Genomic DNA, 24,094 nt, shown 5'->3' on the forward strand with positions numbered 1-24,094 from the left:
GTGCACGCCTGCGCAGGCATTCGAACGGCGCACGAGCGGAGCATGCACGGCATAGGAGCAAGCAGCGGCGCGGGAAAAATGTTTGCTGATGTTTGACGGAGAATATGCATAAAAGCAAGGTACTGGCAATGAGAAAGTCTCGTCGCTCCGGCATCGCCGCGAGTAAGCGTGAATAGCAGTTGTACTTACCACTCACTCCCATTTCTTTCCCGATCTTGTCCCATAGCTGCTCTTTGTAGGCAATGTCCTTGAAGTTCAAGTGCCGTTTGTCGTATAGTATGGGGTGCTGCTTAATTGCGTCGATGAGCATTTCTACGGAGAAGATCGGTCGCTCAGACATGCTGGCCGCCATGTTGACATTGAACGGGTTATGACGTCAAAAACGAAACTTGCGGCTGCGGCGAAAGCGGAAAAAATGCGTCCTGGACCGATTGCCTTCACCGCGCCGCTATCCGCGCTCCTCGGCGTCAAAAGCGGTCGAATCCGCTTCGCTCGCCGGATATTTCGTGTAGTGTGAACAGGCCTTAAGGGCGGAGAAGAAGGAAGGAAAGGAAAGCAAAACTGCAGCGCCGTGGTTTTAAAGCGCACCCGTGGTAGAGAAACGGAAGGCGATATAAGCGTGCGTGGCCATGGTACGCACACGACAAACTGCCTTAGAATATTTAGACTTGAGGGAAAGCTTCGTTAACAAACGACAGCACAGCAATCAGCACTCGAATATAATTATAACCCTAATAATAATTGTAAATATTCATCTCATCTATGGGATCTAATGCGCGCGCTGTTGCTTTGTCTCTGCGTGTAGTAGTTAAGAGAGCCAGTTTAAGGGCGGAGAAGGAGGAAGGAAAGGAAAGTCTCTAGAGCAAAAATGCAGCGCCGTGGTTTTAAACCGCAACCGTGGCAGAGAAACGGAAGGCGATATAAGCGTGCGTGGCCATGATACGCACACGACAAACTGCCTTAAAATATTTAGACTTCAGGGAAAGCTTCGTTAACAAACAATAGCACGGCAATCAGCGCTCGAATATAATTATAGCCCTAATAATAATTGTAAATATTTATCTCATCTATGGGATCTAATGCGCGCGCTGTTGCTTTGTCCCTGCGTGTAGTAGTTGAGAGAGCCAGTTTAAGGGAGGCGAAGAAGGAAGGGAAGTCTCTGAAGCAAAATTGCAGCGCCGTGGTTTTAAAGCGCACCCGTGGTAGAGAAACGGAAGGCGATATAAGCGTACGTGGCCATGGTACGCACCCGACAATCTGCCTTAAAATATTTATAATTGAGGGAAAGCTTCGTTAACAAACTACAACACGGCAATCAGCACTCGAATACGACGAGAGCAATTATTGAAACGTGGAAAATTTCCTTGAAATAAATATGGTTTGCGAGACAAATGCTTGTAAGTATTGAACCTCTTAAAAGATGAGGGGAAATATGCGCTCACCGAGAGGGCATCGTCCGAACGAAACCACCACCAGGCACCTTACTGAGACGTGGAGGGCTCTGCGGCCGGAACAAAGCCTCCCGTCCCCGCCGGCCAAGAGGGGGAAACGCGCTTTCCGATCGCTCAAGGTTGCGCGGACATAGTATAACTCTAGCGTCTAGGAGAAGCTTAACCAGGTGCGATGGCGGCACGCATAGAGTGGGAAGCTAGCCGTCAGAGTAACCATCTCAAGGACTGCTGCTGACGAGGGCGAAATACCTGCTGGTAATTATAATAACCCTAATAGGACTACTTTCGAAAGAAAAAGAAGGAAACGGCCCAGAGTGCTATACTACGAGAGCTATGACTGATAGTTTTCTATATATATATATATATATATATATATATATATATATATATATATATATTCATCTCAGCTATGGGATCGCATGCGCGCGCTGTTGCTTTGTCTCTGCGTGTAGTAGTTAAGAGAGCCAGTTTAAGGGCGGAGAAGAAGGAAGGAAAGGAAAGCAAAACTGCAGCGCCGTTGTTTTAAAGCGCACCCGTGGTAGAGAAACGGAAACGGAATGCATTGCACACTAAATGCATTGCACAATGCATTGCACACTAAATAAGAGAGAGAAAATAATGCAGAGAAAGGCAGGGAGGTTAACCAGAGGTAGTTCCGGTTGGCTACCCTGTGCAGGGGGAAGGGTTAAGGGGGATAAAAAGAGAAACAGAGTGGAAGGGGGAGATAGAAAGAAAGGGAGACAAGCACGTACAAAGCGCGTACACTACAGAGCGGTAGGGGGCGGCATTCTTAGTCTGTCGTGAAGCCCCGTGGACCGCAAGAACCTTAATAGCGCGAGTAAGGCCTTCAACGCGGACGTTCTTTCGGAGCATTGGCCTAAAGCTTTCAGTTCTGAAAGTGGACGATTGTCCAACTGGTCCAGTACTCTGCACATCACTTGTCTCTCAGCACTGTACCGCGGGCAGACACAAATAATGTGTGCTAGCGTCTCGTCGATGTTACATGTGTCGCACGTGGGGCTGTTGGCCATTCCTATGAGGAAAGCATATCAGTTTGTAAAGGCAACGCCTAGCCACAGACGGTAGAGCATGGTCTGTTGACGTCGTGGTAATCCAGGCGGGAGGTGCATCCGTATGTCCGGAGACAACGAACGCAACCGACACATGGTGAAAACATTCGAGTCCCACAGGGGCAAGGTACACTCACGGGACATCAATCGCAGCTGAGCCGCAGCGTCTGTTCGCGAAAGCGGAATGAAGACTCGTTGACCACTGTCATGTGCAGATCGGGCGGCTTCGTCGGCGTGCTCATTCTCACTGATGTTACAATGTCCTGGCAGCCACTGAAAGATTATGCTGTGTCCCTTGTCATGGTTTTGATGATATATGTGCCGAATTTCTGAGGCCAGTTGTTCATTGAGTCCGTGGCGCATTGGGCTTCGTATGCACTGAAGGGCTGCCTTGGAGTCACTAAAGACTGTCCATTGTTGCGGTGGCTTCTGCTTAATGAAATCAAGTGCAGCACGGAGCGCCGCGAGTTCTGCAACCGTCGATGTGGTCACACATGAAGTTCTTAATTTGATTTCCTCAGATTGTGCCGGGATGATGACTGCAGCAGCGGAGCTGTTGAGTTTTACTGAACCATCTGTGTATACATGTTGCCGGAATCTGTGCACGTTGTGAATGTGCTCCAAAGTTGCTTGTTTTAAAGCTTGCAATGGCGCTCCAGCTTTCTTTCTGATTCCTGGAATTGTCAATTGCACTTGCGGCCGGTGCAGACACCACAATGGATCTGACAATCGTGTAGCGGGCGAAAATTCTGATTAGCAAATTAAGAAGACGCTGTGCTGTGGGTCCCGATTCGATCAGCAATCAGATGCTGACAAATCTGCCATATGAACGAAAACGATCCCTTCTGGACATATTTAATTACGTCTGGACCACAGGAGAGATCCCAGAAGCGTGGAAGACAGCATGGATGGTGCCAGTGCTCAAGTCCGGAAAGGATCCTGCAAGCCTCACCTCATATCGGCCAGTATCGCTAACATCATGCGTATCAAAGTTGATGGAAAGACTAATATGTACGAGGTTAACATGGTAACTTGAGCAAGGAAATAGACTGCCATCATGTATGACCGGATTTCGTCCACGGTTGAGTGCCCAGGACAGTGTCTTGGATCTACTAAGCCATATCGAGCACCATCGCGTAGACGGCCTTTGCACACTCACCATCATTATGGACGTTGCCAAGGCATACGACTGTGTGCTTCATACAGGCATCATCAACGGACTCTGAGCCATGGGCGTCTCGCGAAATGCTCTTCGATGCGTCTATGAATTTCTCAGTGATCGATGTGTCCAAATTAGGCTCGGAAGTATAATGAGTGACAAGCGATGAATTTCCCCCGGCGTCCCACAAGGAAGTGTCTTATCTTCCTTGCTTTTTAACGTTGCCATGGCCAGCCGTCCATATGCCCTGAAAGTAGGTCAGACGGCAGTTAAAATGTCTATCTACGCAGATGACATCTGCATTTGGATCTCGGGGTACCAACACAAACGTTTGGCCCGGATAGCCCAGGCCGCAATCTCCACTATCGATCGCCACTTATTGACGCTTGGCCTATCTTTACCAGCAGGAAAATCTGCCTTCATGCTTTTCCCGGGAGTGAGACGCAAGTCAACACGTCTGACGCTGAATATCAGAGGGCACCCAATTCTTCGTGCAACTCATGTTCGATTCCTGGGCGTCACCATCGACAACAAGCTACTATGGCATGGTGCGGTTGAAAGTGTTGTGGCTGCATCTGTGCAAAGAGTCAACGCACTTCGTCGTTTGGCAGGTGTACGTTGGGGAAACAATCCTATATCCATGCTTAAACTGAACGCTGCACTGATAACAAGCCGCATTCTCTATCAGCTCCCTCTGATATCACCGTCATCGAGTCAATTCGAGCGCTTGGAGGCAGTGCACAGAAAGGGACTTCGCTTGGCGATGGAGTTCTAACGGCGGCTTCAAACAAGAAAGTCACTAATGAGGCAGAGTCTCTTCCACTCCGCCTCTTGGCATCTCAGGCCTTGCTGACGCAGCTATTAAGGCTGGGCGAGTCACGCGCAGGCACGGCGCTTCTCCGGCGGCTAAGAGCAAGAACTCGCTCACATTTCCATGCGGCGCTGAACACCTTCCAATTTTTAGGATTGGCATGGCCTAAACGAAGTCGCCTTGACCCGCCATGGTTTTTTTCGGACGTTACCTGCAGCCTCAATGTACCCCTCCTACCGACGAAACGCACCACTTCAACTGCCGAAGCAAAGTTTATTGTGCTGGATCACTTAAGCATTGTGTTGCAAAGCCATATACAAGTGTACACAGACGGTTCGGTGTGCGCACAAACAGATAGGTGTGCAGCGGCATTCTGCATACCATCCTTTGATGTGTCATGGTCTGGCCGACTGGATCGCCTAGTTTCCTCTACAACATTAGAAAGCGCCGCAATCACCGCGGCTTTGCGGAAACTACGGGCTTTTTCTGCACGATATGTCGTGGTGCTGACGGATTCCAAGTCAGCAATACAGAGATTACATCGGGGCCTACCTCTAGAGAAATTTACAAGGCAATCTCTGGCACTGATTGACGACCTAACGAGCAAAGGATTTAACATAAGGTTTCAGTGGATTTCATCACACGTAGGAATTGATGGAAACGAGGAAGCTGACGCCCTTGCACGCCTAGCGCTGACATGTGTCCCAAAAGTGAAAGTTCCAAAAGCTTTTCAAAACCCTAAGGGTGCAATCGGCCTTCACTTTAGAGAGATGCACAAGAATCCACACGAATCCTGTGTGACTAATGGATTTACACGCGAACAAGCGACGCTTTTATACCGCATCAGGACCGACTCCGCGTACACCCCAGCTTGGTTATTCAAGACTGGGCTTCGCGCTTCCCAACTCTGTGTTTTCTGTGGTGACATTGGCGACATCGAACATTTCATTTGGCTATGCCCGTAGTTTGACACAGAAAGAAAAGCGATGGTCGACAACCTACAAGAGAGCGGCCTTACGCACAGAAACTTTGAAGACCTTGTTTTCCCCGGAGGGCCCGCGGCATTCAGGAAGAGAGCGCAACGACTGCTGATAGCCTTCCTGCGAGACACGGGGCTCATCGACACCAGGTGACACACCCCTGATCTCTACTCGAAGGAGGATCAGGCGGAACAATTGCCGGCTATGTATGCCAGGCTGCTTCAACATCACCACTACGACCACCACCACCAGGCACCCTCCTGCAAGAGTGAATTATCCGTCATCAGCTCAACCAGACGTATAATGCAATGGGAATTGTTAAAGAGACCATCAAATTATCTAACAAAGTTAGTGGCCTCCCCTGTGCCACTACTTATCATTCGCTACCGCGCAATTTATTTACGGTTGGCTAACTATACAGATAATTTTTTCTTACATTCGCAGTTCGTTCGTGCATCTCGGAAAATGGTGCTTTCCTGCGAAACAGAATTCTGTGTGCGCTGCCAGAAAAACTGATGAAGACGTGGGTGAACATCATGCTGGCCTTCCAGACTCCCCGGGAGATTACTGAATGGAACCCATTTCTATTGAAGCATCATTCTCATGACTCGGAGGGTTTTATTATGCCAACGTGACCTCCGTCGACATCCCCAATGACGTCTGGCAGGCTCCTGGCTTCCACAACCCGCTGTGATAGAGCGGTCTAAATACCTCCTTGTTTCATGCGACATCGTTGCTGTCGGGCCACTTCATCTCCCTCGCGCTGACAGACATTAGAAAGGTGAACACGCCGGATTGTATTGCGCACACTCGACTCGCATACATCGAACTTGGCATTGTAGTTTGCGTGCCGGTGTATGTGAGTGTTATCAGCACCGCCGCCTCAGCGGACAACTGCTTCCATCCACGCTAGCGCTCAGGGTAAAATTGAGACTTCTCAAATTCTTCGACAACAGCCGCAGCTATACTTCTGGAGAGCCGAAACATCTTTAACACGATGACCAATATCCTGGCACAATCCGCTCCACGTATAGGGGAACTGTGTGCCGATCCTGTCTCGCGAGTCGGGCTAGCGAGAGGTTCATGACACACCCGTCCGTTTCATCGCGTTCTTGTTCAATAGCATCGTATGTGTGCAATAGTTCGGTTACTGCTTGAAGTAGCACAATAATCTTGTCTGCCGAAGCCGCCATCTCCCACAAGCAGACGACAACTGAGCGAAGGGCAGCGTCAGCACGATAGCACCAACTGCTGGCTATGGGAATTTGCAAGTCTTCGGTGACCTCGGGCGGCTTGCGCTGCCCGAGACTTGTCGGAGGCTTTTGCCCGCAGGTGACCACAATGCCAGCTTCACGTCATTTCCTGTCAGAGAAGTGCCGTTTTTATTTATTTATTTATTTATTTATTTATCACAGTACCCACAGCGCCAGTTTGGCATTACAGTGGGGGGGGAGAAGTACATATATCATTGACAAACAGCAGTTAATATACAATACATGAAAAAGAAAGATACAGATCAGGGCAAATCGCCGTCACAACAAAAAGAAGAAACAAAGAAGCAGAGCATAACCGTACATGTGCGAAGTGAAACAAAGCGGTTCTGTTGACGCAAGCACAACGTACAGAAAAAAAAAAAATGCAAGTCATACGGCTGAAGCAAAGGCATCATTTGAAGATAGCGATACAACATCGCTGGGCAACCTGTTCCACTCACTGACCGTCTTAGGAAAAAATGACATCTTAAAAAGCTCCGTTCTACATCTATACTCTTTAATTTTAAGTGGGTGATCGCGCCTGCCAGAAGTGTACTCCGGTGGCCTAATGTAGCTATCACGATTGAGGCCGGTCTTAGAATGATATATATTGTGCAAAAATTTTAATCTGAATGTTTTTCTACGATTTTGAAGTGTATTCCAGCCTAATGTTTCCTTTGTTTGGGATGCACTGAAATACCGAGTATAATTTTGAACTACAAAACGGGCTGCTAAGTTTTGTACTCTTTCTAGTTTCTTTATATCTGTCGCAGTCCACGGGTCCCAGATAGTACAAGCATATTCCAGTATTGGTCTTATGTTAGTCTTGTAAAGCAGGTTCCTTGTTTCTAAAGGAAAGCACTTCGCATTTCTACGTAGCATAGCAAGAACTCTATACGCCTTAGCAATTATATAGTTAACATGACGGCTGCCCAAACAACAATAATCGAAGAGACCCAGGTTTGCTCTAATTTTTTAAGTGTGCGGCAAAAGCCAAACGAAAAAGTGACTCAATTTTGGCTAAATATTTCTGCTAAGTCGCTAAAATTGTTGCTAAAGCTTTGGGGCAAACGTTAGCTAACGTAGGCATTTTCGAACACCATAACGAAAATGACCCGTGTCACAGTCACTGTCGCCGGTGATGCGATGAACACTCAAGCAATGTAGCGACATGCAGTGTTGTTGAAGTCATATTTAGTTAAAATATATAGCCGTCCCTCTGGGACTTATGTTGTTTCGGCCATATGCGATGTGGAGTGTCTTCAGTATGGGCCCACTTTGGTATGGCACTCGCATGCCAAGGTCGCCCATCACTATGGCGGCATGATGACGACACAGTAACGATAGAATAACGAAGGAATGACGTCCATGGAATGACCAAGGCGTTATGACGACGGCAACATGACTACAATAATATGATAATTCTGGAATGATGACGATAGAGTAACAAACACAGCGTGGCGACGACGTCAGAGGGCCATGGGATGGCGACGAGTGTATGAAGACAACTGGATGACGAAGTTTGATTGACGATAATGGCGCGGCCTCGAAGGCATGACAGCGGATGCATGAGTGTGACAGTTTGAGGACGACGCAATGGCGAAGATGGCATGACAAAGGCAGCATAATTGTGATTGAATGAAGAAAGCATGATTACACTAGAAAAGAGAAAGAATGATGTCGATGGAACGAAGAAGGCAGTATGACGATGACCTTGTGACAATGGAATGGCGTTTCTGAAGTGATGACGGCAACACTACAGCGTGACGCGGAGGTCATGGCGACAATGGTATGGAAACAATTGTTGGACGACGATGGCGTGACGATGACGGCATGGCGAGAGTGGGATGACGACGTTAGAAAGACGCTCATAAAACAACCACTACCGCATCAACGCAACGGTATGACACATGCACAACAATAACGCAATGATGACACAAAGACGACGATGGCCTGACGACGGTATGAGTACAGTGAGATGACAAGTTAATGAGAAGAGAGAGAAATAACATTTATTAGTACTAAAGCAATTAAAGCCCAAGTCCAGGCCTCCTTGAAGGCACCTGGCTGCTGGCCCAACACGTTCTTGACGTGCTGCACCAGAAGCGGCCACCATAGCTTTGAAAACTTTCGTGAGGGAGCAGTCCACTCCTCCCAGCTGCCGGGACGCTCGTTATGTAGTAGTTTATAAAGTATTGTCTTTCGCAAAATAGAGTTGGCAGGGCACTCCCACAACGTGTGACGACGATGGCGTCACAACTTTGTCAAGAAGACAGTATGACGACAATGGTGGGACGACGACGGCATGGCAAGAGTTGGATGACGAAGCTGAAGTGACGGCGTTAACACCTACGACGGTATCAAGACGATTATGCGGCGATGAGCGCCTGACAACTGCATGGCGATAATGGCGGCCACGGCAGCATGGCGACGACAATATGACAACATATGCTTAGAATTATGGGCTAGGACATGCACCGCAGTCTTGGACATTCTTCCGTCCATCTACGTACGGCAAGCCGCTTGAGAGTCAGTGATGCTAATCTCAGCTTTTGTCTGGCTGATGGTTAACCCGATGGCTGCCTCTTTCGTTTGGAGGGTAGTGTACTGTGTGAGAGTGAGGATCGTTATGAAGTTGGCGTGGACTGTGGCTCTGGTGCATGCGCGCGCGTAGTCCGCAGCGTCCGTATACACCGTGGATCTCGTGTCAGTGTCTTTTTCGAGTGTTTGAGCTCTGGCTTCTCTTCACCCTTCGTGGTGTTGAGGGTTCATGCTACGTAGCAGGGGCGTACCGCAGTGTTGATCGAATGTCCACTGGGATGTCCGCCGTTGTGTCAGCGGCTTCTGCGGGCGCGTGGCCCAGACGCTGGAGTAGGTGGCGTCCAGTGGCAGTGATGAATAGGGTCACTCTATGCGCAATGAGGTGGGCGTCGTTCAATTCTTTAAAGGTGTTATACACCCCAATTGCTAGCAAGTGGCCGTTTCTTGTATCCGTAGGTAGAGCTAAGTGTTGTTTGTAGGCCTTTCGGATAATTGGGTTTGCGGATGATGGGCAACGTAGGCTATCCGACAAACGAGAAAGACGTCTACCAGACGTAACAGGTTTTGCTCTTCCATTCCGTGTTTCAGATTCAGAATCCTTCGGAGTAGTCTTACTATTTGGGATGTCGTTGCGTCTAGTTTTTGGGCGAGCTGGTTGTTTTTGCAGTTTTATTAGAAGGTCATGCCCAGGATCTTGATGGCTGAGGTAGGGAAGATACCATGCCTGTCTTCGAAGTGGGACACGAGGCCTAGGCTGCATCGGCTGCGGCGGTACTTTATTTTGCTGTTATTGCGACCATTACAAGAGTTATCTAGCAGTGGCAGAGACAGTCATCAAAGGTAGGAAGCCACTGCACCCCCTGCTGACCTCATCAGTGCGTGCGATCTCAGTGCAGGAAGTATGCTGTGTTTGCACTAGCGTCGGAAGTATTAGTAAAGCTATTGATTTCGTGCTTGTTTCTGCCATGCTTCACCTGTGCATTGCAACAGAGAAGTCTATCATTTACATTTGCATTCTCAGCACGCTACATGTTCAGTGCGCGCCGAAATCAAAAGTGTTCGATTGCCCGACTCAGCGCAGACGATTTGCGTGTGTATCGCGGTTCATCGCTTCGAAGTGTGTATGTACGTGTCCGCGTTGTTTGTGAACACAAGTTTCAGAAGTGATGACACGATAAGTCGCGATGAGTTTTATTTGCTCGTTATTGCTGTAATTTGTCATGCGCTACGGCGTGAGCTTTTTTTTGCCGGCTGCGAAGCTCAGCGGTGGCCGCGTCACGTCCGAGCCATCCGAGTCTTCATGTTCTTGCTGTTACCAAGTGTCTTCACAAGATAGAAATCGTAATATGTATGGAGGATGTGTCGCATAGGTGCTTGGCGTAAAATTATTGGTTTTGCGCGATGTGCGTGTGCTGTGAAATGAAACGTGCGACGTTTTCCTATATGGGCGTGACACGGCGAACATTCGATAGCGATCGGGCCTGATCGGAATCAAATTTCTCGGTCGCGATTGGCCCCTTTGCGCGAGCTGAGGAAGGGAACCTATCGCTATCCAGAATATTTATCTGGATCGGGATTGATCGCGATCGGAAACGGCTGCGTGACACCGCAACTATCGACCTCGATAGATGAGCACTATTAAATCGGCCTTTTCTTTTTGGTGCACGCATCGCTTGTCTCAAAAGTGCAGTAGTGTATTTTCACTTTTGAAGACGCTTCTAAGGCTAAGAAGAATCCAGAGAACAGTTTAAAAGCTGACTTCCTTAAAGTAGCGTTGTTGTTAAGTGTTGACAGCCTTGCGCACACTGCTATAATGAATACAATTTCGGACAGTCTTCCTTTTTGTCATTTGTACATTAGTGTGAACAGCCGGCATTGTGTGACTTTACGATGTAAATGGCTTTATGTTTTCGGATGCAAGTGGCTTGCATATAGAAAACCTGATCTGCAGCAGAAAGGCTGTTTGCGCCAACACTAGTGGCATGGCAGCGGAGCATATTATAGATGAGAACTTGATGCTTCCTTTTGATTCTCAACAAATTGGTGCTTTTCAGAGAAAGCTAGCAAGACAAATATATGTAAAAGGAAACAGAAAAGGCTCTGAGGAAAAGGCATAATCAATATGCCCTATTATGTTGGCAACCAGCAGAATCGCTTGAAATAAATTTACACAATAGTTCTTGCTCACTGGCTGGCCATGCTCACGCTAATGCCTGCAGTTAGTCAAGCTAAAGGTTGCCTGTATATTGTATATGAACTCTGATATTGTGTTTTGTAGCGCTGTTTCTGCTACAAGCCTTCAGTTTAACATCAAAAATATAATTGACATGCACCAGCATATTTTGAGTAGAAAGCGCTTCTCGTTCATTTCTCGTTATCCTCTCGCTGATTCCGCCAACACTCGAAAATTCCCAATGTAGCTTTCTCTACCTCAATACGTGCTGTATAAAAGTTATTTAGAAGCCTAAAAGAAAGCCCTAGGAACGCCGAGAAATTTCTTGCATTTCGTGGGCTTTCTTTCAGAAAGAGAAACTTGATGGGGAACTCGTTTCCACCCATGCGAATACCGCAAGTGCGATGTACGCTGCTTCACAGATGTGGGGTGATTTTAGAGCGAAGCATTCTTTGTCTACTTTCCCGGCTTTGGTCTGGCTGCTGGGTGCTCTTTGGTGGGCCAGTATCTAGGCGGATATATATATATATATATATATATATATATATATATATATATATATATATATATATGGTGTCGCACGCAACTTCAGCCAAATTTTAAAGATACGCGTCGCACGCAGTTGTAAAGAACCAAGGTACAGTTGTTTGCTGTCACTTGGAGCAGGTCAGACTATTTTTGTATTTCGCCTAATTACGTCATTAGTTGTCATGAAATAATTGACTTCGCAAATATTATTATCAGAGCAAAATTGTCAATCAAAAAGTTGTAGGTAATCATGAAAAATTTCTGATTCAGAGAGCGATAAGTTATTTGTGTGGAGGCCTGCGCTAACGCGCTCTAGCCTGCTACTCTGCACAGGGGGAGGAGAAACAGGGACCTAAACGTGTGATGATTGATGTTGATAACATAGAAAGAGAGGGCAGCAAAGGCCATTGTGTATGTATCAGCCGGTGGAGGTGAATGTTTTCCGCGTGCTGTCATCGATCTTGAATTATCAGTAAGCGCCGTTACCGTTCTCAATGCACGCACAGGCAGGGTTGGTCGTGGTGCGTGTGCCCCGCTATGTAGTTCTTCTGAAATGGCTTTGTGGCGCTTCTTTCGCGAGCGTTGGTCACTGGCGAACAGACTGAGCAGCCTCTTTTCGTGAACATTGGTCTCTTGCCATTTTTCGAAGAATACGAACTTATTGTTTCATCTTTGGGCATTCCTTCGAAGTCGCTTCGTGAGAGCCAGTACAGTTGAGACATTTACATGAAGACGCATCACAGTCGGTGGTATTATGCCCTCCGCAGCAACGCGAGCAGGTGGCTTTACTTGTACAAACAGCGCTCACGTGTCCTATCTTTAGACATTTCCGGCACTGAACAGGCCTCGGAACGAATGATCGTACACGGTGTATCACCTAGCCCACTTTGACAGACGCTGATAATGCCGAAGAAGCAAATATTAACTTGATACATCGGGAGTTCCCCGAGCGGTGAATCTCAAGAATGCGCACCGATGACCTCAAAAGACTCTTGAGGTAGGCATGCTTGATGTCAAGCTCCAAGTCGGAAATCACACCAGTCGTTGTCTCCTTCCCGTAAGTAATAAAGGAGCGGACGGGGATTGCGATTACTGTGGAATGGTCTTTAAGTTCTCCAGTATTGCGGAATTTTTCACATCTATTGTCAGGATGCTCTTGCGAGCGTTGATCCTGATCTCGTTGATTTGCCCAGGGGCCACACTTTCAAAATATTCGGTTAGAAACTGCCTGCTGAGGGAGTTCATGCTGTGTGACGTCGAGAGTGGCACGTAAGAAACCATGAATGACTCCCGCTCACTCTGATTCGATGAAGCCGTCTCAGTCAACACACGGCGCATCTTCTTCATACGGCGGCCCATGACTACGGTGTACTCGCTGTCAGAGTCCATGGCTTCTGGCGTTGAGCTCGCCCAGGAGTCGAGCTGGTTTGAGCTTCCAAAGGCACATCGTCCAAAAGTGAGCGATGAAGCAGATGGCTGACCTTGTTCAGGTGGTCGTGGGGACATCTTGCTCATCTTTCATGAAGTGACTCACGAAAATGGCAAAAACGTAAAAACTTGCATAACAGCGAGATGCCCAGAGAACCAGTGAGCTATGGGCGCTTCTTCCCCTTCCCTCTTCCTATTGCTCTATACTTGATGCACAAATATTTTTTCCAAGCCTGAAGAAAGCCTGTAAAGCACATGTTTTGTGGGCTTTATTATTGTTTTCCCTGCGCCGTGCTGTCGTCGATTATGGCATTATACTCCTGAACGCCTTTTATTCACGATGAAGCCAAAGCTACGGGGTCGCAGCTTCTCCACAGGAACTTCCACAGGACATCGCAGGGCACGTAAGTATTTGAAGTAAAACAACTAATAACAACGATTGTCGACCATCCCCATGCGCCTCACATTTTTGTGTGATCAAATGACCAGCTGTGTTAGCGAAACATTGCAGGAACTTATGCCCCATTCGTTGCTCCCTGAAATTGAAACATCGACTGGTCGCTTTGAACAAGGCTCCAAATAATTACCCGTCGGACACTGAAGCAAACGGTACTTGCTTCCGTAATTGCTAGGCCATTGGCTATTTATCACAACAGATCGAGAACACAAGATACAAAAGTTTTCTCCTTCAAGCGTGTTCAATTTTAGAGCGCACCTCTTAGGTAACGGGTCCAGCACCGAGCGTCGGCGTAACTGCGCGAACCAGCACATCGAATAATGAAACAGCGAAAACGCAACGTAGCGGGGGATTAAAGACGCGAGGAGGAAAGCGGAGGAGCAGGATGCAGCAGAGTCATTAGGCGGAAAGCGGAGGAGGAGGTTTTGGCGAAAGCGTGAGAAGAAAAGCGTAGTGCGGCGACGATGGCGCTAGAGTAGCAGGTGTGGTCTCGGAGGCCCGTCGGCGGCGGCTGCTCTGAATCGCGCCACGCGTCACCCACGCGCTGCCTCTCCCGCTCTCCAGATTAGCGAGGCAGTGGCGCCACACTTCGCCCCGTTTGCATCGTGGCGCAGGAGACATATTTGTACGTGCCAGTCAATACATCGCGAAAGGAAAGCACTTATAAAGCTAGGCTCAAATTTCCCATTAGTGAGCACCGGATTCATCGGTGGATATTTTTAAAGCTCTGCGACGTGCTGACGTTAACTTGGTGCAATCATTCTCTCCTAAAAATTAATATGCTCCTCAATCGGGGATATTTTTTTGCATCATTATTCACCTACTGGAAGCGTTTCTTTCATTTTGTTGATCGTTCGCGGCGGTGATGTTCTTTGCCCAACTTTTTGAAAATCGGTCAGAGGAGGTCGCTTGCTCAAACGGCATGCAACAAAAATTTATGGCAATATCAATAATAACCCAGTAACCACGCCTTACTCTGGCATCGTTGTGTAGAGAAGAAAAGCTATTAACAGATGATGCATGTGTCGCGCGCACACATGTTGCCGTTGTCGCGACCAGCATGACGCAATTGGGGGGAAATTTAGCATCTTGCGCTGTGTTCAGAGAACCATGGCTCGGCAGTATGTTTGTAGAACCGAGCGCGAGTGGTCGAATTCGAGAGAGCGCAATGAGCTATCGTAGCTATAATCCATAGAACTCAAACCAGTGCTCACCAGTGATTATAAGGTTTACAAGTGCGCCACTGTTCTGAGAAAATTCACACGTGCACGGTTACAGCGCCCCCGTGCTCAGCACGCAGGGTCTAGAAAATGGCGTGAGTAAACTCGGGCTGCAACACAGAGGGACGCCAATCTGCGCCCACGTCTTTGACCACGGCTGACCATTTTACGTGAAGGGAACAAGCAAGATGACAAGATTACGCCGTGGGACCCCTTCTATCTGTATCACAAGATAAAACCACGTAAGCTTTCTAAGGCGTGAATAAAGGTCATGCGCTTCACTTTGGTGTCATTAAATTATGGGGTTTTACGTGCCAAAACCACTATCCGATTATGAGGCACGCCGTAGTGGAGGACTCCGGAAATTTCGACCACCTAGGGTTCTTTAACGTGCACCCAAATCTAAGTACACGGGTGTTTTCGCATTTCGCCCCCATCGAAATGCGGCCGCCGTGGCCGGGATTCGATCCCGCGACCTTGTGCTCAGCAGCCCATCACCAAAGCCACTGAGCAACCACGGCGGGTACTTTGGTACTTTGACACTTTGGTGTCATTGTGTCGAAGAAAGAAGCCATTATTTGACCACGCATGTGTGGCGTGAGCAGATGGCACATTATCGCGTCAAGCATGACGCAATCGGATCTAAATCTAGACTAGCGCGCTGCGTTTAAAGATGCGTAGCTCTGCAGTATGGTTATCCATCCGTGCAGAAATTGTCGCCTATGAGAGAGCTAGCTTTGCCATACTAGATATAACTTATGAAATTCCTACTGGTGCTCATCACAAGTGACGCGAGGGGACTAGGGCAGCAGGACACAGGGAAACTCATGCCCTTTGACTACGGCACATTGTCTTCCCGACTATGGGAAGCACCAGTGCCGCAGCCATGTTCGAGTGCAGCGGGCTCGAGAGGCGCAGGGCAGTCTCGGGCGCCACCAGTAGTGGGATCGTTTATTTACCGTATGATAAAACACCCTGCAAAACAGTATCAGTGTCAAACAGTATTTCAGTATCGTTAGGGACCGAGCACGTTTGCAAATTTCGCTCGTAAGACGCCCACCAGCTGTAACATAGTCATGTAAACTTTCTAATACGTGAATAATTGTTATATGGGCATTTGGCGACACCATTCATGTAATCTAGTGCCCGTACACCGCCCGCTGCACGCACAAAACGTTTCACGTACCCCGCTGCGTCCCTGATGCAGTCTAGCCGCATTTTTCCAATTATCGTTAGCGCCCACATTGTTTCTAATGCTTGCAACTGCTTGATTGTTGTGCGAGACTCAATATATTTTTATTTAAGTTTGTTGACTCTGCAAAACAGGCTTTGAGGTTTCATGTATCTACTTATTGCTGTACACAATGGATTGCGCACATATTGAGTAATATATGGGAACGATTACAATCGCGCTGACACATCACGGGAGGTTTGTTTTATCGAAACATCTCTCTTAGTTCTGCAAAGAACGAACGCTTATTGGCGAGAAATGATGCTAAAGCTGGCCTAAACTACGAGATAAACAAACTTTTGCGAATCGCTTACCAGTCGCGAGCACTTCATTGAAGTTAATACAGTGAATAACTCGCTAGATTGCGCATACATAGTAGCATCACGGCCATTTCACCCTGTTTTGCCCCATTGAATACTCGCATCTAACACCCGTGGGGGATCACATCACGAGAACTAGAGCGCGCGCATAATATAATGGTTTATTTTGCGTAGACGAAAATATTCTTATTCACCTGGTTTATAATTATGCGATGTAATTCCATCATTATTTTTGTATAAGCAATGAAGATCTCTGGTGAGATGTAGCGCAGCGGTTGCGGTGGTGAAGAATTTCGCGTGGTTATCTTCGCAATGTCTTTCGAACAGGCGTATTTGTATCATGTCTATAGGGCGTCCAAGAAAGAGTAGTGATTATGTGAGGTAGTGAAGACAGGAGGCCGCCAGCTCCAGAAAATAACTGAACAAATTGTTACACCGCTTCAACCACAAGAGTTTGTATTCCACTACTTCAGGTTGTTGGAATAGCCCTTGTAGTCTTTGGATTTCACGTGTACCCAGCAGGGGCGTAGCCAGTAGGGGGCTCATGGGGCTTCAGCCCCTCCCCTCCCCGAAATTATTTCGTGGTGTCATTTACCGCCGACCAAAACAACCCCCGGAGCCGGAAATCATGCTGGATTTTGTCTAGAATGTCCTTTTCACGCTCCAAAAAACATTTCAGCGCGAACATTTCGAAATCGGGCTGGATTTCGCGACAACGCACATGCATCGGGAGTCACATAACGCACGGAGCCCCATCCGAACAAAATTTCAAGGGCGTTTTGACGGCGAGCGGGCTCATCGCGGCACCTCGCGGAGGCCGCGGAATCTCCCGAGCGCATTAATTTCAATTCCGAATCTTCATGGGTACAAAGTTCTCATAAACTTTTGATGCGAAGGTGCATTGACCTTTACAAAGTCGTGCATCATTTAGATGTTAAATTCCGGAACATTGGGTTTAATGTTGTAAACATTTCACGACAAAGGTGGATTGATTTTTTAAAGTCGTACATCGGACCATACGACTAGACGAGCCATACGAACACACTATAAGATAAGTTGACAAAGCACGCAGCGAGGTCCGATGAGACGAAGGATTGTGATGGTTCATTTTTGCCGTCATGTCACAGAAAAGAATTTTAACATTTTTTTTCACCTACGCCAAATCATCCATGTCAAGAGACTAAAGCCGGGAAAGGTAACTACGTTCTTATTTTTCTACTTTGACTTTTGTTGATGGCACATTGAGCCTCTTCAATCTTTTTGTTCTCGCTACCCGCCGCGGGCTGCCAGAGTGAGCCAGAGCGCATGCGCTTTTCTCGTGTTGCCCCGACGACCGGGCGGAGCACTTCGATGCGCTTTCGTTTTTCACTAGCCGAATGAATTTTCGCCTGGTAGAGTTTTGGACGCTTTCTGGCTAGCAGACGAGAAAAAAAAAACAATGGTCGCTCACCGCCATCACTGCGGGGACTCGACGGCATGCAACGCGTTCACTTGAGCGCAACCTCTCCATAAAATTTTGTCTCACCGGTGTAGCATACCGAGCAGTATGCTTATGGATCTCTGTGGACAAAGCGTCCCACGTTTTCTTCGATATTCGTTCGGTAGCCACATTAGGTGCCCAAAGTAGGCATTCCATTGTGACCAACATGCTTTCCTTCGCGGTTTTTATTTCCGTGTCCCCGCCCCCACAAAAAAAAAAAAAAAAGAAACATTGTTGCGGTGCCGGAAATTGCGCATGGTGAAAGTTCGATTTTGTTACTTCTTCTTTTCCGGGAAGTAACGGGCCACGGGACGCTTGAGTTGCCGGATACTCTTATATTATTACTGCGGTGAGTGAGTGAGTGAGTGAAACAACTTTATTGCGGTAGCAATTATATGGACACTCCAGGCGCATTCCTGCCATCGCCGTCATGTTCCGTATAAAGTCCGAGGGCGATAACATCGTTACCGAGCGCCGCATGCTGTATGTGCGAGTGAAAGCTAGGGGAGGGGGGTGGCATGGGTGAGCTGACGATGGTGGCTCAGTCTTGTGCGCGCTAGGGAGAAAATTGGGGAGCAAGCGCGCCGCCTTTTGTCGCGCGCGATACAAGGGGAGTGGAGGGAGTGGGGCTGTGATCTGTGAATCTGTGGTTGCGCAACATGTTTATTTGCCTTGTTTGGCGCAATATATGCAGCGACTTTTTCTTAGATACGTAGATTAACTGGAGACTTATGCGTATATTTAGATATCTTGTTGTGAGGTTTTCTGTATACGTGAAGTTATCTCTGTTTCCAGTGACACTCTTTTGCCCTTTATCAAGATTTATCTTCACATTTGTATATTTCATTGTATCTTCTAATTTATAATGTACGAGGACGAGTGAAATAAAAATGAGCTAACCCACCCCGCGCAATAATGGTTCGGTTCTTTATGTGCGAGGCATGCGCGTAGCGCAGGGGCATCTCCCATTTACAAAAGTGACACGCAGGTATGAGGATAAAGGTTCTGTAATGCTCTCATACATTCAGTTGAACGTGGTTGCGTGACATAGTAGACACTCAAAGAGTTGAACACCGTGGTGTGGTGAGGCTCTTGACAACTAAAGTTGTTTCCTAAAAAGAAATTAGTCGCCGTATGGCTGCCCTGTACGTTGAACATTGCATTTCATTGGCCAGTGTGAAGCATTGGAGCAAACAGTTCAAAGAAGGACCTGAATGTTGCAAAGACGATCGAAGACTGGGCCAAAACCACCGTGCAATCGCCCACTACACAGTTGCCAAGGTTGATGAGCTAATTGGCTAATAACGGAGGATAAGCATCGTTGAACTGGCAGAGCGTGTGAACATCAGTCACGGTTGGGTTCACACCATAATTCATTAACATCTCGGTTATCGGCTCTTGTGCGCGCAATGGATGCTCAACATTTTGAACCACCGCCAGAAGACGGAGAAGTTCGGCGCTGCTTTGACTCATCTGATGCCGTGTCACAGTGAGGGTGACGACTTCTTGTCTGCACTTGTGATCGGGAACAAATGGTGCTGCCACTACTACGAGCCTGAAACACGACGGCAAAGCTTACAGTGGAAACATTCCCATTCACTGCTCCCAAAGAAAGCAAAGGCTGTCATTTCCGGCGGAAAAGTGTTGCTGAGTTTTTTTTTTTTTTTCGATCGTCAGGGGCTATTACTGCTCGAATTCAAGTTATATGAGAGGATAGTAACAGAAAGACAACATTGCATGGAGGAAAACGAGTTATACCCCCATAGCATGTTCGGTTTCCGATCCAAGCTTTCGACACCGGATGTCCTTCTCCAAATTAAACATGAGGTTCTCAGCAACATACCATACAACGAAGAACACGTTTTAATGGCACTAGACATAAAAGGACCTTTTGACAATTTCCGCCACGCGGCAATCCTGAAAGGCCTTAACAGCGTAGACTGTGGGAAGAAAGTACACGGATACGACAAAGCCTTCCTCTCCAATAGAACAGCAACAATAGGTTTGGGAGAGATCCGATCGCGAAAATTCCCCACACCAAACAAGGGGACACCCCAAGGTTCAGTAATTTCAGCGATACTCTTTGACATCGCAATGATTGGCCTAGGGCATAAACTAAGCAAACTCGATGGCATACAACACGCCATGTATGCAGATGACATCACCATCTGGGCCACTAAAGGCTCGCTGTGCCAAAAAGAAAGCTATCTGCAAGGAGCAGCCACTCGCGTGGAAGAGTACGTCGGGAAAAGAGGCCTTGAGTGCTCAACGGAGAAATCCGAGCTTCTGAGAATTACACGGGGCAAGAAAAGGAAAGAAAGCCTTAACATACGGCTAAAGGGGCAGCCGATACCGGAAAGCCAACAAATCAGGATCCTTGGAATGTGGGTGCAATCCAACCAGCGCTGCACCCACACGCTGAAAACACTCAAGCAGTCAACAACCCAAATAGCACGCATGATCACGCGGGTGTCACAAAAGAGATATGGGATGAAAGAAGGAGACACACTTAAGAGGAAGCTTTAGCTCGGGTGCTCCTATCTAAATACATGTAAAAGCAGAATTCGTTTTTCTCGGCAACCACTGCACCAAATTTGACGAGGTTTGTTGCATTTAAAAGACACACTTAAAATATAGTGACTGTTGGTTTCGAATTTTTAAGTTAGGTCGTCAATTTTTTATTAAAAATTGGCGAAAATTGAAAATTTTCAAAAAACGAAACTATCAAGTTTACAACTTTGTAACTCAACCACTAAAAACGATAATACAATTCTGTGAATTGCATCTAGTAGTACATCTAAAGCGGACAAAATTGATATGTTACACATGAATACAAAAAAAATTTAATCACAGGGAAATACAACTTTTGCAAAACCGTTGTAACCAACGTAACAAATTCACGTAGGATGTAAAATGCCATATTGAATTTGTCCGCTTTGAATGATCTAATGGATGCCGTTTACAGAACCGCGATATCAGTTCTTGATGCAGAGCTATGAATTTGTAACCTTCGTGCTTCTATTTTTTTTCAAACGGTGAAATATTTGAAAATCGTTTTAAGAAAATTCAAGCCCTAAATCGAAATTCCGCTTCCAACAGTCACTAGAATTTAACTTTCTCTTTCCAATGCAACAAATTTCATCAAAATCGGTCCAGGGGTTATCTCATAAAAACGTTTTTGCGTTTTACATGTATTTGAATAGGCCGCGTCGGAGTTGGGCCCGAGCTAAAGCTTCCTCTTAAGCTGGTTGGCAACCTGGTGGTCAGCAGGGTCGCATACTCACTCCCGTAGTTCAACTGCACCAAACAGCAAATACAAGAAGCGGACACAATTTTACGCAAAGCGTACAAAACAGCACTTCACCTGCCGAACAATACATCGACAGAGAAACTAATGGCGCTTGGTTTAAGCAACACCTTCGAAGAACTAAATGAAGCCCAAAGTATCGCACAGCTCATGAGACTCCAGCAGACCAAAACGGGAAGGCAACTGCTAATAAGGCTAGGCTTTGCGGAATCAATCAAAGAAACCCAAAGAACGGAGGGGATTCCTGATGAATATCGGAAAACATACACTGTTAGCCCCCTACCAAAAAACATGGACCCAAACCTCCACACGGCGCGAAGGGACGCAAGGGCGAAATACGTCGGAAAGTACCTGGCGACAAAAAACACAACAGTATACACAGATGCTGCAGTATACGCCAAGCAAAGAGCCACAAACATGGTAAAGACAGCTGCGATAGTAATAAGCCAGTACTACAAAGAGATCAGCAGCGCGTCAATGAAGGACTGCTCGGTAACGGAAGCTGAGGACATAGCCGTAGCTCTAGCGGCTGTGGAGGGCTACCGATCCAAAAGGTCTTTAACAATACTCACCGACTCGCAAGCTACGTGTCGGAATTACATGAACGGCAGAGTAGGACGCAGAGCGCTTCACATCCTCCGCTCCTGCAAGGCTAACAACAAAGTCAGGCATACAATTTTCTGGGTACCGGGGCACGCTGGAATAGAAGGGAACCTAAGGGCGGACAAGGCAGCTCGAGAGCACACAAACCGAGCGGCCACAAGCACCGACCCTGAGGAATCCATACCAGTCAACCCAAGCTACTCAGACATTCTGAATTACTATAAGGGGGTCCGAATCAAATACCCTCCACCCCACAACAGCCTAAATCAGCATGAAGCAACCTCTTGGAGGAGGCTGCAAACAGGAACATACCAAAATCTAAACACACTAAGCAAGATGTTTCCCACCCAGTATAGAGACATTTGCCCCTGGTGCGGCGCCAAGCCCACCTTATATCACATTACATGGGGATGCGTTCAGAATCAACAATTCCTTCAAACAAAAAACCCGAGTGCGGAGCAGTGGGAGAGAGTGCTCTCCAGCAGCGACCCGAAAGTCCAGCATGGACTAGTAAGGCACGCTCACCGAGTAGCCACCCTCAGTGGTGCCCTGGAATAGGAGCGTCGACCCTGCGCAGATGGGGAATAAGACCGTGAAGACGGCCGACCACATCTGCCACCGCTAATTTCTAACCAATTAGAGCAAATAAAGTTTTTCCTCCTCCTCCTCGCTAAACCTGGAGAGACTATCAATCGTTTCCGATATCTTGAAACGCCGCATCGGCTGCGTGTCGCAATCAAGAACAAACGACGTGGAAAATTTAGGAATGGGGTCATCTTGCTCTACGACAATGCCCGTCCCCACGTCGCTGATGTGGTTAACATAAACTGGATAAGTTCAAGCGCAAAACGCTGCATTATCCGCCATACAGCCCACACCTGTCGCCTTGGCGCTTACGCATTTTGAGCCACTGAAAAACACCTCAAGGGAACCAGATTCGTGTCAGACGATGACGTGAAAGAGTCAGTTACATAATTTTTGAAGCAGCAACCTACGAAGTTTTATGACACGGGAATCACGCGACTCGTTAGTCAGTGGGACAAATGTCAGTGTCAGTGGACAAATTCTGTGGTTTTGTCCAACAATGCAAAAGACATTCTTAATAACTGAGGAAATAAATGGAAAGGTATCATGAAGTATATTTCGTGGATGTAATGCAGAATCACTCAACTTCTCTTACTATATAATCTCCACTCGATTAACCTGCACTTTCTGAACTAGTTCAGGAGGTGCTGCATTTAACTACTCGTTCCACCAGTTCAACATGGCTGCAACTGCACGTTGTGATTTGTTTTACTTAGTGCAGGCTTTGTACAGGGCGAGTTCACAGCATTCCCTGCACTTGGCCGAAAGGTAGTGCATGTTTACGCAGCAGGTGTGGTGCCGCTTCTGCAAGAGCGAGGTGCAGAAATCATTGAGTTTCATACAATAATTACTAGAGGGAACTCTGACGCTAGCGTCTAAAGGAGATGAAACAAGAACGGTTGTACCAGCATGGGAATTATGGGAAGTACATGGATTTGCCTAAACTTTGTCTGTTTGACTTCAAACGGCTTTGCGACTTTGTAAACTAGTAATTTTCAACAATATACCGTGTAATAAATAAATAAACATTAAAATCGTCCGACGGCAGGATTCAAACACAGGAACTCTAGAACAGAAGTCTGATATTGAAACCATTAAGCCACGGAGGCATGTAACGAGAAGCGAGTGCAACGCCCTGATGAATTTATCGAGGGCATACCAGTGCCTTGAGACGCTTGGCGCGTTTCGATTTGGCCACCTGGACAAGCTCAATCGTTGCAATTAATAGCAATTAGGCGTATTGGCGGCGTCTTCTGCACTTCGAAAAGTATAGACTGCGCTGAAATTTACGACAATAAGATTTATACAGCGTATTATATACGAAGCCACAAGAACGTCTGAATTCACAAGGACGAATATCAGACGAATCCATGTGCTTCCCATCATTCGCATGGTGATACGACTGCAGTGCCAGAGTTCCCTCTAGTAATTACTGTAAGAAACTCTATGACATAAATAACCCAAGTGCCTGAAATTTTGTTCTGGAGTAATAAACTA

This window comes from Dermacentor andersoni, chromosome 2 (genome assembly GCF_023375885.2).
Source record: "Dermacentor andersoni chromosome 2, qqDerAnde1_hic_scaffold, whole genome shotgun sequence".
In the NCBI taxonomy this organism is placed as follows: domain Eukaryota; kingdom Metazoa; phylum Arthropoda; class Arachnida; order Ixodida; family Ixodidae; genus Dermacentor; species Dermacentor andersoni.